The 15,306-nt window shown below is 45.2% G+C and overlaps 1 protein-coding gene across 4 annotated transcripts in view; it reads right to left on the reverse strand.

Moving 5' to 3' along the window:
- Nucleotides 1-15,306, reverse strand: part of ANKRD17 (ankyrin repeat domain 17) — a 95,611-nt gene that overhangs the window by 55,419 nt on the left and 24,886 nt on the right. The window lies entirely within an intron of this gene.

Consider the following 15,306-nt stretch of genomic DNA (forward strand, 5'->3'; position numbering starts at 1 on the left):
AATGCTATGACAAAATCAAAAGACGCTGATGATGTTCTTCAATATCTAATAGGATGTATTATAGTGTGAGAAAAGAGCCTGATGTTGGGAAAGATTGAGGGCACAAGGAGAAGGGGACGACAGAGGACGAGGTGGTTGGACAGTGTTCTCGAAGCTACGAACATGAGTTTGACCAAACTGCGGGAGGCAGTGGAAGATAGGAGTGCCTGGCGTGCTCTGGTCCATGGGGTCACTAAGAGTCGGACACGACTAAACAACTAAACAACAACAATAGTGTGAGAATAAATGGCAATACAAACCATTCCTACAGACTTGCTTCCAAAACATTGGCCTTATTTAGCCATCTGGTCCAAACCCCTGCAATGCAGGAAGATGCAGTTGTCCCTTACAGGGATCAACCCTACAACTGTGGCGTTATTGGAACCACGCTCCAACCAACTGAGCTATATTTATGAAAACAACAAAGTTAACTACAATACAACTTTTTATTTGTCTCTCAATTTATTGGTCTCTTTTGTACTCCTACCTAGAAACACCATGCACAGCTACTTCTGCACCCCCGGCTGACATGCCACTCCATCTCTAGCCTGACAAAAGCTTCACATTAGTCATTGCGAGCAATGATGCAATCAAAGTGTCTTAGATTAAGACTAACTGAGTAACTGTTGGGCGGCTCATCTCATCTTCTGCATTGTTTACTAGCTTATTTACACAATAAGGCACAATGAAGTCCAAATGGGTTTACCATGTAAGGCAAGGATAAATACAGAAATCAGATTCAGAAGCAAGATTCAAACTCGGGGGAAATCCTCAGGGGCAGGTGAGGGGACTACCAATAAGGCATATTTCAATTTTGAAAGCCTACATTAAACACAACACTCCATCCCTTCTCTATTGCCACAATTAGTTCCACTACAAAGGAACATTGCAAAGTAGAAACTATGTAATGTATCATTGTCAATAAGAGGTACTCTTTACATAACATGCTGTTTACTGAAGGCAATTAACAAGAACTACACTTTCCTAAACAACTCTTCAGCAATTAGCCATTTGTAATTATGCTCCATCACTTCATAGTTGAATGGACATCCAATAAAATTACACTATTTACAATATGAACCAAAAGTTCTCCACTTCCCTCAACACATTTTAAAATCCATATACCTGTCAAATTCCCTCCATCCCTAAAATATCATAAATGATTGACATTTTCAGTGGTGCCTCGCTAGACGAAATTAGTTTGTTCCACGGGTCAATCCGTGTAACGAATTTTTCGTCTAGCGAGTCCCAGTTTCCCATAGGAATGCATTGAAACTTAATCAATGCGTTCCTATAGGCTCTGGGGGGACTGACGGCGGCATGCAACGGGGCTTCGGAGAAGGTCTCCAAAGTCCCGTCCGATGCCGGCTGTGTGCAAGGCGGCGGGGGGGAGAAGCTCTCTTCTCCCAGCCACCGCCTTGCCTGCCTCCCCCTACATGGAGTGCAGCTTCGGAGACCTCCAAAGTTGCGCTCCGTGCCGGCTGTGCGCGGTGAGAGGTGGCAGCGGGAGGAGAGCTTCTCCCGCCGCTGCCTCCCGCCTGCCTCCCCCGACATGGAGCGCAACTTCGGAGGTCTCCGAAGCACCGTCTCATGCCGCTGGTGCGCGACGAGGCAGCGGGGGAGAGAAGCGCTGCTTGCCCCCACCTGTCTTCACCGAGCCAAGGGGAAGACAGGCAGGGGCAGCCGCCGCACTGCCGCGTTTTGGCTCCGCCCCCCTGGCAAAGGAGGATTAGCTGTCAGCTTCCTGCGCTGACAGCTGATCTTCCTTTGCCGCTTTCTATGGCTGCGCTTCGTAAGACGAAGCGGCGGCCATAGAAAATTTTGTCGTCTTACAAATGCCTCTCGCAACGCAAAACTCTTTCGTCTAGCGAGTTTTTCATTGTGCAAGGCATTCGTAAAGCGAGGCACCACTGTATTATGAAACACATAAATCTGAGTATTACCTCAACTGGCTGTGTGAAAATAAGACATTTTCTTCATCACAAAGTCTAAGCAACCAGTTCTTTACATTCGTTAGATTTAAATATTTTCATAGTTTTGATGTAAATATTTTTGCAGCCACCAATGTAAGTCAGCAAAGATCAAGTTTTTGTTAAAGAAAGATAACTGAATGCATCTCAACAATTAAACTGCATTTGAGTCCTGAACAGCACAGGAGTGCAGATATAACTTTATACTAGGCTTTCCTTAAGATAAGGCAGATAGAGCACAACACCTGTCATCATCCAAATATTGCCAAACAGTCTCCAAATCTCTATTCCATTGTTCTATGTATGATTATTTACCTTAAGATTGTATAGGAGTTTATACATTTATTCTTGTACCTCTTTCAACTAGACCTGCTGCTGAAATAATAGTAGCTTTCAAAGTTACTCCCAACAAATTTCTATAACATAGAAACTAAGGCCCGGGGGCCAAATCCGGCCCAAACGCCTTCTAAATCCAGCCCGCGGACAGTCCAGGAATCAGCGGGTTCTGACATGAGTAGAATGTGTTTTAAAATGCATCTCTGGGTTCTGTGCAATTGCCATAAAACTTAGAGAACAAGCTGTGCTATCATCATGATTAAGGTCTTAAATGACAACTTCAGGTTATATTTTAGTGAGTAAGATCTAATTTATATATTTTAACTGCTGCTATATCTGCACTGTCCCTGTTATACCGAATTGCTAATTTAAATGTATCCCTATTGTGTTTCATGACTTTCCTGATTTTGTATGTGAGTTGGAACTGGTCTGTGACCGAAATAATAAATTCTATTCTGCATCTCTGGGTTATTTGTGGGGCCTGTCTGGTGTTTTTACATGAGTAAAATGTGTCCTTTTATTTAAAATGCATCTCTGGGTTATTTGTGGGGCACAGGAATTTGTTCATTACCCCAAAAACACAAATATAGTCTGGCCCCCCACAAGGGGGGGGGACAGTGGACTGGCCCCCTGCTGGAAAAGTTTGCTGACCCCTGTTCTATAACATAATGCTTGAAAATACTGAAATAAAGCTGCTCTTTGACACTGCTCATCTGCTGGCATTACCTGGGAATCAATAAATGTTATCATTTCATAAATTTATTGATTGTATTCGAGCCAGCAAAAAAGCAACTATTCCATTTCTTTCCATTGCAAAGTGTCTCCCATGAACCAGAAACTGTAATTGACAAGAGCAGCTATGCAATTATCTGGCAAAACTAGCCCCTTTTGCCTTCACTGGGCTCCCCTTTACAATTCTGCGATGCCAACTACAAAAATTTCAAAACTATTCTTTCTGACTCCTTTAAAAAAATGCTTTTCTATTATATCTTGTCGTCAACACATACTATGTTACAGTCATACATAAAATAATAATAAAAATAGAGCATAGATATAAAACAAGAACAAATGATAGTAATATATCTATATACCTACAAAATTATTTAAATCCTATATATCTTAACTTTTATTTCCCTTCCACTCTTTCCATGGTTTCCTATCTACTATCCTTTTAACTGAATTATTTTCATTACCTTGCATAATCTCACATTGTAACATCTACTGCTAAGTATTTTTTCAACCTGATATGATTATTTTCTTGTTGTAATATTTTTCCATATAATCCAAATATAATATCCAATCCTCTTTCAGTCTCTTATCATCTTTATTTCTTAATCTATTTATCATACTGGCTGGTTCTATATATTCTAATATTTTGAGATGCCATTCTTCTCTCGATTGTACTGTATCTGTTCTTCATTTTTGTGCAATTAGAATTTGGGCAGCTGTAGTTACATACGTCCATAAGGTTATTTGGTTGTTGTTGTTGTTGTTTTGTTTACTGGATGTGGTTCATAAATGAATAAAATCAGTAAAATAATCTCAGCCTGCGAATACTCTACTTAAAATATTCACTTCTGTATAAAACGGACGTATTACCATTCAAGTAGAAATCACTGATTTTATAGGTTAATAAACATTGGTTATGTTTCTTTCAGCGCCAGTTACGTTCCATCAGCGCCAGGATTTCCCCTTGTGCAGCAGAACTCCCCCTGCACGCCCACTAAAATCTGTCCTAGGGGTTTTCCGGAGCAGATTTTGTGAGGCTATAGGGTACATCTGGAGAGGGTAGGGGCAAAGTTCTGTTGTGGAAGCATAAATCCTTATCCAAGTGAAGGAAGGCATTAGATATTACCCCTAGTATGCGACATCTACATGAAACTGCTGGGAGAGATTGTTCAGGGATTTGGAGTGAAGTGTACTCAGCTCTCTTTCAGGAGTCAGGTAAGGCAGTCAAAATGCTGAGTAACTACCTGGACTCAGTAATGGGCTCAATGAGGGCCAATAAACTGAAACTCAAACTTGAGAAGATGTGAGATTCTGTGGGTAGCTGATCTGTCCATCCGGGGAGATGGTGCTCAACCTGTCCCAGATGAAACTGCACTCCCTATAAAATAATCCAGATCACTGCCTGGCAGAACTCCAAGATCAAGTTGCATCACCAGAGGACCAAGTAGTCACCTTGGCAAGGAGTGCCTTTCAGCAGTTTATGGCCAGTGCGCCAGCTGTGGCCTCTCCTTCAAAGATGCTGTAGGCTCTGGCAACATCTAGGATTTACTGCTGCAATGTGTGCTGTGGGGGGTCAGCCTTTGAAGACTTAATAAGCTGCAGATTGTTCAAAATACTGAATCTGGTTGGCAGGAACTCACCTAGTCAATTTTGAAAGGTTTCTAGACCATTTCCAAGCATGCTGAAACCCTACACTGCTTAGAACTCTGCACTTCTTCAGGTATACAGGGCCGAAGCTGACAGCTAGCCAAGCCAAACACAGCCGAGGGTTGAGGTGGGCAAAAAGTGAACTAGGGAGAGGTTGTCTGTCCCCCTCAGGTGAGCCCTGCTCATTTGCATCTTCCCTCCTAGGGCAGCAATTGGGAAGAGACAACCCATCCATGGAACCCCTCCTACACTGCAGGAAAGAGAGACAGAGGTCTCAAGTCTTGGGTTTAAGTGCTCCTTCCACATCACCCTTACTGCTCATAGAAAGTCATATTTGATGCAGATGAATACTCCTGTACACGAAAGCTCATGTCATAATGCATTCACTAGTATTGAAGGTGCACTGGAATAGCAGGTAGAGTTTTGCAGTTTTGGGACATGGGTTGAGAGAAGAATCCTGGCAGGTGTGCCTCACAATCCACCAAAAAGAACCAAGTTCCCTAAACAAATAAATACAGCAGACACCATCAGACACCATTAACCAGACTATCAAGTTTAACTTCGCTATTCCATGTACAAGTGGAATGTACAGTGGTGCCTCGATAGACGAATGCCCTGTAAGACAAATTTTCCGCTATAGGAATAGGTTTTGCGATCGGAGGTTGCCTCGCAAGACGATGAGGTTTTTTTATGGCTGCAGCTTCGTCTTGCGAAGTGTGGCCATAAAAACCTCCAATCGCAAAACCTAGCGAAAGGGGCATTCGTCTAGCAAAAGGGGAACCAGCTGTAGCAAGGGAAGAAGGCAAAGGGGAGATCAGCTGAGAGGCGCTGACAGCTGTCAGCGCCTCTCAGCTGATCTCCCCTTTGCCTTCTTCCTGTGCTGCAGCTGGTTCCCCTTTGTGTTCCGTTGGTCTCTGCCAGTGAGGGGCAACCGGCAGAGACCAGCGGAACATAAAGAGCTGTAGCGCGGGAAGAAAGGGGGGGAGAAGTGGAGGAACGGATCCGATCCCCCACTTCTCCGCCCACCGCAACGCCATGGACACCCGTGAGCATAGGACGGGGCTTCGGAGAAGCGCTGCGCCTTTCTGAAGCCCCGTCCGATGTCGGCTTTGTGCCGGGCAGCGGCAGGAGAAGCGGTTCCTCTGCTTCTCCCGCAGCAACCTGGCATACAGCTGCTTCCCTCGGCAGCCGCCGTCTGAAGCCAAGCGGCGGCTGCCGAGGGAAGCGAAACCGGCTTTGTGCCAGGCGGCAGCGGGAGAAGCAGAGGAACCGCGTCTCCCGCCGCCGCCCGGTACAAAGCGGCGGCTGCTGCAGAGGGAAGCCAGCTTTGGCTTGGCAGGGGTGGGAAGAAGGGGAGGAATTCCTCCCCTTCTTCCCACTGCGGCCAAGCCAGTCCCCGAGCCGAAGTGCGGCGCGACGTGGGCTTTTTGCCGTTTGCCTTCCCCGAGCCAAGGGGGAGGCAAACGGCGAAAAGCCCCATCCCGTGCCGCACTTCGGCTTAGGGACTGGCTTGGCGGCAGCGGGAAGAAGGGAAGGAATTCTTCCCCTTCCCACCGCCGCCAAGCCAGTCAGCAGCGAGGGATCCCCACTGTGTGACAGGGGGGATGTGGGGGAAGTGCAGGATATTTCCTGCGTTTCCCCCACATCCCGCCCGACACAGCGGGGGATCGTAGGGGTTTCTCAAGCCCCCGACGATCCCCTCTGTGTGACAGGCGGGGTGGGGGGGGGAAGCGGAAGATCTTTCTTCCACCTCCCCCCATCCCGCCTGTCACACAGAGGGCATCGTCGGGGCTTCTCAAGCCCCCACGATCCCCTCTGTGTGACAGGCGGGGGTGGGGGGAGGTGGAAGAAAGATCGTCCACTTTCCCCCCCATCCCGCCTGTCACACAGAGGGCATCGTCGGGGCTTCTCAAGCCCCGACGACCCCGTGTGACAGGCGGGATGGGGGCAGGTGGAAGAAAGATCGTCAGCTTCCCACCCCGCCCGTCACACAGAGGGGATCGTCGGGGGCTTGAGAAGCCCCGACGATCCCCTCTGTGTGACAGGCGGGATGGGGGGAGGTGGAAGAAAGATCGTCCGCTTCCCCCCCACCCCGCCCGTCACACAGAGGGGATCGTCGGGGGCTTGAGAAGCCCCGACGATCCCCTCTGTGTGACAGGCGGGGTGGGGGGAGGTGGAAGAAAGATCGTCCGCTTCCCCCCCCCACCCCGCCCGTCACGCAGAGGGGATCGTCGGGGGCTTGAGAAGCCCCGACGATCTCCTCTGTGTGACAGGCGGGGTGGGGGGAGGTGGAAGAAAGATCGTCCGCTTCCCCCACCCCACCCCGCCCGTCACACAGAGGGGATCGTCGGGGGCTTGAGAAGCCCCCAACGATCCCCTCTGTGTGACAGGCGGGATGGGGGGGGGGAGAGGCAGCCAGCAAAACACCCCCGCATTGGCACGCTTCGGCCCCATCACCCAGAGCAGAAGCTGGCCGGTGCGGGGACTTTTCGCCGGCTGCCGAAAGCCCCGCTTTCCTCTCACCCCGCCCGACACAGCGCAGATCAGAGGAGGCTTCTCCTCCGATCCACGCTGTGTCATGCGGGGGGGGGGAGGGGAGCTGTCGGCGGCAGGGGGAGAGGAAGGAAGGAAGGAAGGAAGGAAGGAAGGAAGGAAGGGAAAGGGCTGCTTTGTCTTCCTTCGTTCCTCTCTCTCTCCCCCCCCCCAACAGAGCCCGCATCTGACGGGGGTTTGGAAGCCCTGTCAAATGCCGGCTCTGTCGGGGGAGGCGGTGGCACACACCTCTCTTAGCTCAGGGGAGGCAGGCAGGCAAGAGAACAAGCGCCTGCCTGCCTTCCCCAAGCCAAGAGAGCAAGTGCCGCTGCCGCCGCCAAGCCCCCAGAGCCCATAGGAACGCATTAATTGACTTTTAATGCGTTCCTGTGGGAAACGGTGCCTCGCTACACGAAATTTTCGTAGGACGAATTGAGTCCTGGAACGAATTAATTTCGTCTAGCGAGGCACCACTGTATTTCAGATGTGGCAGGTAATGGTGAGATAAGGTCTAACGTCCAGATCCTGTTAGAGACCTAGTTACCTAGGCTTAGAAAACATCACCTGGGAGATTTCAAGGTCTGTTCCAAGCTGAATGCTCAGTTACCACATCAAGTAGTGTCACTCTGCTGCCTTTGTGCATTAGTACAGAATCTCATTGCCAAATAAAGGCTTCCTGTGCAGGAAGGATGACAGCCTCAAAGATCAAGGTCACTTTCTTGGTAAGCTGTTTAAAATAAAATAAAAAGGATCGTGATTTCTTCATAAAAGAAGCACCAGAAAAAAGAGATGGCAGGGATGCCTAAAGTGTTTTTTTATCTGTGCAGCTACGAAACATGGACATAAATAAAAACCATGTTTCAATGGCACTGTATGTACTAGCTTAGTTAGACCTACTTCCTCACTGCGTGGAGAAATCACATAACAGGCCAAATCACTTCACACTGCACAACAGGAGATATAAGGTGCTTAATAGTAGCGTCCTCTTAACAGTGCAAATATAAAAAGTTGAAATACAAGGTGGATCAGGCTGCAAGCAACTGTGAATGGGGCAGCAGCCCAGCTTGTGCTCTGTGGACTCTCCTTTGGCAATCCCCATACAACAGTGGTGCGCTTAACCCAAAGTCTGGAATAGCAACAACAATGAGGTCTCACATGAAGCCTTTATAACAGGCACCCCCAACCTGCGGCCCTCCAGATGTTTTGGCTTACAACTCCCATGATCCCTAGCTAACAGGAGCAGTGGTCAGGGATGATGGGGATTGTAGTCCAAAACATCTGGAGGGCTGAAGTTTGGAGATGCCTGCTTTATAACTATACCTCTTTTAAACTGGACAGGGCTATAACCTCTCTTATAGCCTGGCTGCTATCTCTTAGGAGAAGGAAGAATGCATACCTTCTCTAAAGTAAAGGTAAAGGGACCCAGATCTAGTCGCGAACGAATCTGGGTTTGCGGCGCTCATCTAGCTTTACTGGCTGAGGGAGCCGGTGTACAGCTTCCGGGTCATGTGGCCAGCATGACTAAGCCGCTTCTGGCAAACCAGAGCAGTGCACAGAAACGCCGTTTACCTTCCTGCCAAAGTGGTACCTATTTATCTACTTGTACTTTGACATGCTTTCGAACTGCTAGGTGGGCAGGAGCAGGGACCGAGCAACAGGAGCTCACCCCGTTGCAGGGATTCAAACCACCAACCTTCTGATCGGCAAGCCCTAGGCTCTGTGGTTTAGACTCTCTCAGTACTGCCCTCTTAACATGGGATTGGCGAGTGCTTCAAAAGCTGCAAGGAGGCTTGTTCTTCATTCTTTCATGCCCCTGGAGGCAGCTATCCCTCTCCACGAGGCTAAAGTTGACTAAAACAGTCTTATGCTGACACTACTGTGCAAACAAATACAGCTTTAAATTAAGAATGGTGGGATATGCGGCAGGGCAATATATAGCAGCTCCATGTGTCATTTCCTAAAAGCTTTCCCTTACCACCTCCACCCTTTAGGGCAACGCCCAATTAAGACTAGAAAGGAAATAGCCTCTTGTGCAGATTCTAGAAGGTAGCCCTGGTTGCTACGTGGGATGACCAAGACTGCTTGCCCACCCTTTCTGTGCTTCTAAGTGAGCACTCTGGACATACTGTATTGTATGGGGTTGCTTTTGACCTTGTTGCTTTAAAAAAAAAAGGCAGTCACGTGGAAGAGCCTTGTATTCAGCCCTCAGAGTCATCCCTGCTGAACAAAGCCTGCCTCCGAATCCATAGTGCAGAATCATCTGTTTAGGACAGGAATAGGGAACTGGATGCAGCCAGTGGACCAGATCCTGACCTCGCCAAACTTCCAAGAGTCACATTGAGAGAGTGGCAGGTCTCCATGACCTAACATCACCATGGCATCAGTTCAAGTGTTTTCCTTTGCGAACCAGCCTGAATTGCAAACAAAATGTTCCTTTGCCCCCAGTTTGATTTCAAACCATGCAGGCAAAGGAAACAGCTGCCTGCTGCAAAGCCCATTTTCTTTGCTGGGGTGGTGTGATTTCAAGTTGCTTGCAAATAAACACCATTCCTTGGCAGGCAGGCAGGCTTTACCTTTTAATGTGCCCCCCCCACACGCACGGCATGAGGTGTGAGACACCTGAGTGTGGTTTCATGTAAATAACTTTGCATGCCAAATTAGGTCCTTCTTGGGCACAATTTATTTATCTGGGCCTTTGACAGGTAAAATGTATGGGATTTCTGTAGGGCTACCTCTATCTGTGCATTCTTTGACTTGTTTAAAATTGTTTTGTTGAACTTCATTGTTACTGGATTATACGGTTGTAACTGGGACCTTATGATGAAGTACAGTATGGGTAAGAAAAAAATTTAATGACCAAAGTATAGTAAAATCATCCCTAATCTATACAAGTTTATTTCCTTCAATAAAGGATCTTTTGTGACCCAAGTAAACACAAATCAAATTCTGCACCAGCACACATTTTGAACCCAAATATATGTTCATTAAGCAACATTCTGCAAATATCACATTATGTATATATGTCTTAAGATTTTACAATTTGGTACTGTACTAAATTTTTAAACAATTACTATCTAATGCAAAACAACTTATCTCTCATAATGCATACAAATGTCATGCTTTATTCACTACTGCTGCTTTTGTAAAATATGCACCTCACTTTTCTTTTGGCAACGATCAGTGAAATGAATGTAAGTGAAAAAATGTGACTGGGGACGGGACCACCTAGTCATACAAACTATCCCTATGCAGAAAAGCTCCCATTCTTTTTTCAAAAGTCACCAACATTCTTACATCTATCTAAAGCTGAAAATATAAATAGCTAGCTGGAATTCTCAGGAACCTTTGATTGTTGTCAGATTCTGACAGATTCCGCATAAACAGATAATTCAAGTAAATCTTAATACGACGAAGTGTGCAGTTAACAACTGCTTTAGCACTAAAAACTGCATCGAAATTTTTGCCTTAACGCTCAATTTTCTGCAACTGTGAGGGCAGCAAATAAGTACCGTATTACTGGGACTGTTAACTAAAACCCATAGGCTGCTGTAAAAAGCCGGTGTGGGGTGGTTGAATGCAGCATGCAACTTACCGGTACTAACCCCGTAACTCCCCCAAATCATGCTACACAAATTTGATTCTCATGGCAAAATCCAAAATGACAGTTGAGAAAACAAAGAGTTCTTTATATATTGTATAAATAAATGTGGCTGGAATAATAGCTCTCACTAACACAATAGTAAGCCCTGAACTGTATAGTTTTGTCCAACTCAGATGGCACCACATGTCCTCATTAGAAGATGACAGCAGGGACTTAAGGAGGACCCCTTCTAATTAGCAAGGGTCTTCCGAACTGTCCCAAATCCCTGGTAACACCTAATGCAAATTTTATACTTAAAAAAGGTGTGCAGGCAAATATGTTCTAATTTTGTATCATGTACCTAGCATCCTTCTGGGGCCTAAAGGTAATTTGTTTCCATATGTCTAAACCAGGGGGTTCCCAATTTTTTTTTCTCGAGGACCCCTCATTGAGCCGCTATTGTGACAAGGACCCCCATTAATTCCTAATCCTAAAATTAAAAAGTGAGAGCCAAATTAAGAGTCTTTTTATAAGAGTCCAGGGAGGAGGGAGGGGAATGGAGAAGACAGGGTACCTGCGCAGTAGCGCACAAATGAAGCCGACGCGCGCAAAGCATCTTAGGGAGGTGAGCGTTAGTAGAATGCACGCGCTGCCTCTTTGCAAAACAGTAGTGTTTGTAAAGCGCCACCTAACGGCATACAGCAGAACTACTGCCTCATCTAATTCTAGTTTCGCGCTAGACTCTGCTCATGCAGGAAGCGGCCAAAACAAAAAATCTGTTATCATAAAAAATATATTTAATATATTTTTTATTCTAATAGCATCTTGCGGACCCCTCTGGCATAGCTCGCGGACACCTGGGGGTCCGCGGACCACCTGTTGGGAACCACTGGTCTAAACCACTGGGCCTTGTAAGGTGAGTCACACCAGGGAACAGTCATCAGAAAGATACATCCTAAAAGAAGGTGAAGAAGAATGAAGCCCATTTAGAAGACTGGGGTTGGAGGAAGGTCCCAGCCCTAAGACAACTTTAGATGATTGGCCTAGATCACAAGGATTTCCTCACCATTGTTAATGAGTGAGTTACTTGCATAGACTTCCAAAATACTGTTTTATAAATGGGGGGGGGTGCTTTATAGTGGTATTGTTACAGTTAGATTAATGGTCTGATAAATGTTGGTTTTTAAAAATAGAATTGGCATTAACAATACGAGGCAATACCAAGTGGACCAGCCATTACTTGAGCAATACTTTTAAAGCCAAAGTTACATTCCAGTAAGGATTCCACAAATGCCATGGTTGCAATCACAACAGTGACCATTCCTCACTGCTGAAAAGTGATCCTCCCCTCTTCTCTGACTTGAGTGAAATGAGGAGATAAGGATAAGACACAGGCAAGCTTTAAAGTTTACTATTGTTTGTGCTGATTAGCTCAAATTCACAAGGTACATGAGAACATTTGTTCAATTATTTTATCTGTACTAATCAATTGGAAGAAACAGGGATTCCACCTTAAAAGTTAGTGCTGGGGGATGGAGTAGAATTCAGTTTTCTCTTTTGGTGTCGATGGAGGCAGTGGTAGATTTTACTTTCTTGGGTTCCATGATCACTGCAAATGGTGACTGCAGTCACAAAATTAAAAGACGCCTGCTTCTTGGGAGAAAAGCAATGACAAACCTAGACAGCATCTTAAAAAGCAGATACATCACCTTGCCGACAAAGGTCCGTATAGTTAAAGCTATGGTTTTCCCAGTAGTGATGTATGGAAATGAGAGCTGGACCATAAAGAAGGCTGATCGCTGAAGAATTGATGCTTTTGAATTATGGTGGTGAAGGAGAGTCTTGAGTCCCATGGACTGCAAGAAGATCAAACCTATCCATTCTGAAGGAAATCAGCCCTGAGTGCTCACTGGAAAGACAGATCCTGAAGCTGAGGCTCCAATACTTTGGCCACCTCATGAGAAGAGAAGACTCCCTTGAAAAGATCCTGATGTGGGGAAAGATGGAGGGCACAAGGAGAAGGGGACAACAGAGGATGAGATGGTTGGACAGTATTCTCAAAGCTACGAACGTGAGTTTGACCAAACTGCAGGAGGCAGTGGAAGACAGGCGTGCCTGGCGTGCTCTGGTCCATGGGGTCACGAAGAGTTGGGCATGACTAAACAACAACAACTTTTGGTCTGCAAATCACTAAGAAAAACATCTTCAGTTCTAATACTTCAGATTCCTGGTATGATCTGTGAGGTACTAAATACCAACAAATAAAAAATAAACTCCTATACTTCTCCCCCTACCTTGTTTAGGCTCCTAGATCGGGTTTGTAATTTAAGATTTTAGAAGAAAATTCATTCAAAGTAATATAACTTATTTGCAAAATTGTTTAGCTTTCAAACATAAATGTATTTCAGCTGGCTAAAGAAGAGATATTGTTAACCAAATGTTCAACATATATTACAGATCCTATCCATGTTTACTTGGAAGTAAGCACTAGTGAGCTTAATAGTGCTTACTTCTGAATAAAATATGAATTGCAGTTTTAGAATGACATGGCGAAAAGTCCAAGCTTTTACTCAGGAACAGTTGGAATTTAAGAAGTGTTCTATGAATCAGGAGACTTCTCTCCCCCCCCCCCAAAAAAAATCACTTGCCACAAATCCTTTTAAGCAATTTTTAAACAGCTTTCAACTCACGGCTTTAAAATAACTTTTTTATTTTAAGGACAATATTATCAAACCAATAATTCATGTAAAACTTGTTCAACAGCTTACCAAATTATGGATTTTCTCAGCCGGCATTTAGAGTAAAGTGGCATCTGCTTGTGAAAGTATGACTGTACCATACATATCATGTGTCATGCAAGTTGGCAAAGGAGAAATCCAATCATGATCTATCTTCACCATTATCAGCACGCTAAATGAATAATCCCATACGCTAAAAATAGTTTCATTATAAAATCCAGAGTACAGCTTTTCCAAACCACATGGCCAGAGAGTTTCAACAATCCATCTTGGAAAGGCTGCATATGATAGACTCTCGTCTACGAAATCTTGTCCAACAAAAAATATTAGTCATTCAGGTATGCCACTGAGAAACTGACAGCTATGTCATTTTAGCAATAACATTTCTTGGTCAGGAAATTAAAACAGGCATCTAAATACCAAAACCCACACATGCCCAGCAGTTTGGATTTTGAACCTGAAAACAATTTATGTGTTTAATATGCAAGCTTATATAAAATAAATAGTTGGGGGAGGGAGAGAAACCTCTCAAAAGCTGTGAAATGAATCAAATAATAAAAGTATATAAGGCTTTTCATGTGTTTATCACATTTATCAACGTAGATAAAGCCTGAATTTACAAAATTCATCAGACTGAGTTATCTGCAGTATGCACATTTACCTGGCAGAAAGACCCACTGAACAGCGTTGGACTTTACTTCTGAACAAATATGCACAAGATTCACAGCATGAATTGCGAAGCATGGATTTAGCATCACAAAAAGAACCTAGGGCAATGCCACTAGGGGCTCAGTGTCCAAGAATGCACCCTCAGAATTAAGTACAGTCATTTTATTTCATTTAGATTCACCTAGACAAAGGATAGAATAATTTTATATTAGCCCACACTGATTGTATCCTAGTCGAGTAGTACAAAATGTATATACTTAATATTAGGCAGACGTGGGTGGCACTGTGGTCTAAACCACAGAGCCTAGGGCTTGCTGATCAGAAGGTCGGCGGTTTGAATCCCTGCAACCGGGTGAGCTCCCGTTGTTCGGTCCCAGCTCCAGCCCACCTAGCAGTCCGAAAGCATGTCAAAGTGCAAATAGATAAATAGGTACCACTCTGGCGGGAAGGTAAACAGCGTTTCCATGCGCTGCTCTGATTCACCAGAAGCGGCTTTGTCATGCTGGCCACATGACCCGGAAGCTGTCTGCAGACAAACACCGGCTCCCTTGGTCTATAGAGCGAGATGAGCGCCACAACCCCAGAGTCGTCTGCGACTGGACTTAACGGTCAGGGGTCCCTTTACCTTTAAACTGCCTCTAAAATGTTTTTCGCTTAGTAGTACAACAAAACCTGTTTTAACTAATTTGAAGAGTGTACCTGACTATCATTAAAACATGTCTTTTTCTGCTGACGCACCCACCCAAGGAAGCCATTTTTCATAACCTATTGTGGTTTTATCCAATCAGACTGAATTAATTCACTGAAATTAGTGAAACTGACTTAGCCATGCCATCAACTGCAATGGGTCTACCCTGAGGACGACTGGCTCTGGATACAACCCTTATCTCAAAACCACTTCTATAATATACAGAGATGTGACAATGAAGAACTGTATACTTAACATTTTAGCTCTAGAAGTCAACCCACTAAGACCATTGTTCTCTCTAACTAACACAATGGTCTGTACATTAAGAGAAAAACACCAAGCCTATAAGAGTCACTTATGGCAAGCAATAATTGGTTT

The sequence above is a fragment of the Zootoca vivipara genome, chromosome 13 (genome assembly GCF_963506605.1).
Source record: "Zootoca vivipara chromosome 13, rZooViv1.1, whole genome shotgun sequence".
Taxonomy (NCBI): Eukaryota; Metazoa; Chordata; class Lepidosauria; order Squamata; family Lacertidae; genus Zootoca; species Zootoca vivipara.